The sequence below is a fragment of the Rhinolophus sinicus genome, linkage group LG14 (assembly GCF_036562045.2).
Source record: "Rhinolophus sinicus isolate RSC01 linkage group LG14, ASM3656204v1, whole genome shotgun sequence".
NCBI classification, from domain to species: domain Eukaryota; kingdom Metazoa; phylum Chordata; class Mammalia; order Chiroptera; family Rhinolophidae; genus Rhinolophus; species Rhinolophus sinicus.
Genome location: NC_133763.1, coordinates 16,621,851 through 16,624,541, shown reverse-complemented (window position 1 = coordinate 16,624,541; position 2,691 = coordinate 16,621,851). Strand labels below are relative to the sequence as shown.

Here is a 2,691-nt window from a genome sequence, read left to right as displayed (position 1 = left end):
GAGTTTGACACAGAAGAGTTAGGGAGAATATGTAATCATATCATATTTATACTCCCCAATTGACAAAAACTAATTATACAGCAAAACATTTACTTTTATTTAAAAAAATTATTTATTCTCATGTGTTGTTCAGAGGGAGAATATGGTATAAAATAAAAATGGGAGGGACAATGTACTTAGTGTAGTTTTTCAATTATATTTGCACAGACCTGTTCAGTACAGTCACTCGAACATAGTTAAATACATGCAGCTACTGTAAATAGAAAATTGACTCCACTGCTTTTTAAAAAATCAAAAATAAAACCTACTTTTTATTACTAAAGAGAGGCATACGGATTTCTAATTAACAGAAACTAATATAAAATAGGCCACAGTAATCATTTAAATGATTAGATTGTTTCTGTTTGTCATTAGACTGTGTAACCTAGCAGAAAATTCAGTTTCCCCATTGTCTCCTGAGAAAAGATTCCCAAATCTTTGTATTTGCATTAAGTACCATGATAAAATATAATACAGCCTTCAACTTGCATATAACTTTGTTGTGGAAATAATAGCATATATCAGATCTACATTAAAAAATTTCTGGCCATCTAAAATTGTTAATACATTTTTTAAAAATATCTACTTGACACTAATATTAGAATATTAAAGAGGGCATCATTCTTATAGCTCCCAAAGAAGGCATAGCCTTTGCTAGATTTCTACAATTCCACTTATATAAAGGCTTCTAGGTAATTTCCTTGAAATATCATTCTTGAATGTAGGTATTAGCAGCCTCTGGACTTCCATAAATATATTTCAAGATATTTTTTGGTAGTTGCCCAGGTTGAGAAAAAAAATCACCCATAGAAAAAGATAAAAGCAAGTTTAAAATTTATTACTAGATTAGATAAATTGAGTCTATTGAAATAAAAATGAAATATACAAAATAGAGTTGCCTAAATTTAGTTAACTGAAAATACAAATGAACCTATAAGGTATAAAAATAGTAGGAAACTTTATTAAATACAATAGGTGGATTGTAGCCACTTCGAGGAAACTGGGATTTTGTTTAGAGCACTTATTTGGTGCTCTAAAATATTTCCAATTCAAAATACCATGCCCAAAAGTAAGAAGAATCAAACTTCGAAAGTTAGAAAGAAATTGAATCTTGAGAAAAACAAAACGTTTTCCCAGCATAGTTTAGAGGAAGAATTTAAATGAGGTAATAAAAATAACTTGAAAGAGAATTATTTATGTGAAATATACAAGTGAAGTATTTCATGGGAGAAAAGAGCTTTCAAGGGCAATGGTGTCAAATTAAAATAAGGTTCTTTTCTGTCGGTGGATGCCGCTGAGTAAGCATCATTAAAGCCACCCCTCCTGCGGTTGTCATGTCTCTGTCAGAGTCTCCCAAAGAGCATGAACAGCTGTGGAAACTCTTCATCGAGGTTTGAGCTTTGAAACAACCAATGAGAGTCTAAGGAGCCATTTTGAGCAATGGGGAGCGCTCACAGACTGTGTGGTGATGAGATCCAAATACCAAGCGCTCCAGAGGCTTTGGGTTTGTCACCTATGCCACTGTGGAGTAGGTGGTGCAGCCATGAAGGCCAGGACACACAAGGTGGATGGAAGAGTTGTAGAACCAAAGAGGGCTGTCTCAAGAGAAGATTCTCCAAGTCCTGGTGCCCACTTCAGTGTGAAAAGATTTTTGTGGGTGGTATTAAAGAAGACACTGAAGAACATCACCTAAGAGATTACTTTGAACAGTGTGGGAAAACTGAAGTGATTGAAATCATGACTGACCAAGGCAGTGGCAAGAAGAGAGGCTTTGCTTTTCTAACCTATGGTGACCATGGCTCTGTAGACACGATTGTCATTCAGGAATACCACACTGTGAATGGCCACGACTGTGAAGTAAGGAAAGACCTATCTAAGCAGGAGATGGCTAGTGCTTCATCCACCCAAAGAGGTCGAAGTGGTTCTGGAAACTTCAGTGGTGGTTGAGGAGGTGATTTTGGTGGGAATGACAACTTTGGTCGTGGAGGAAACTTCAGTGGTCGAGGTGGCTTTGGTGACAGTCGTGGTGATGGAGGACATGGTGGCAGCGGGGATGGAGATAATGGCTTTGGTAACGGAAGCAATTTTGGAGGTGGAAGAAGCTACAGTGACTTTGCCAATTACAATAATCAATTTGAAAATTTTTGTCCCCATGAAAAGGAAGCAACTTTGGAGGCAGAAGCTCTGGCCCCTATGGTGAGAGAGGCCAATACTTTGCCAAACCACAAAACCAAGGAGGCTATGCAGTTCCAGCAGCAGCAGTAGCTATGGCAGTGGCAGAAGGTCCTCATGCTGGCCAGGATACAAAGCTTAGCAGGAGAGGAAAGCCAGAGAAGTTCAGGGAAGCTACAGGTTACAACAGATTTGTGAACTCAGCCAAGCACAGTGGTGGCAGGGCCTCGCTGCTACAAAGAAGATATGTTTTAGACAACATTCATGTATATGGGCAAAAAACTCGAGGACTGTATTTGTGACTAATTGTCTAACAGATTATTTTGGTTTCTGTATGGTGGAAAGTGGAAAGCATTCTAACAAAGGGTTTTAATGTAGATTTTTTTTTGCACCCATGATGTTGATTGCTAAATGTAATAGTCTGATCATGATGCTGAATAAATGTGTCTTTTTTAAATGTGCTGTGTAAAGTCTACTCTG

The 2,691-nt window shown here is 37.5% G+C and overlaps 1 pseudogene; it reads left to right on the top strand.

Annotated features, from left to right (window-relative positions):
• The first annotated feature begins 455 nt into the window (after positions 1–455).
• LOC141568657 (heterogeneous nuclear ribonucleoprotein A1-like) lies at positions 456–2,353 on the top strand (annotated as a pseudogene).
• Positions 2,354–2,691: the final 338 nt, after the last annotated feature.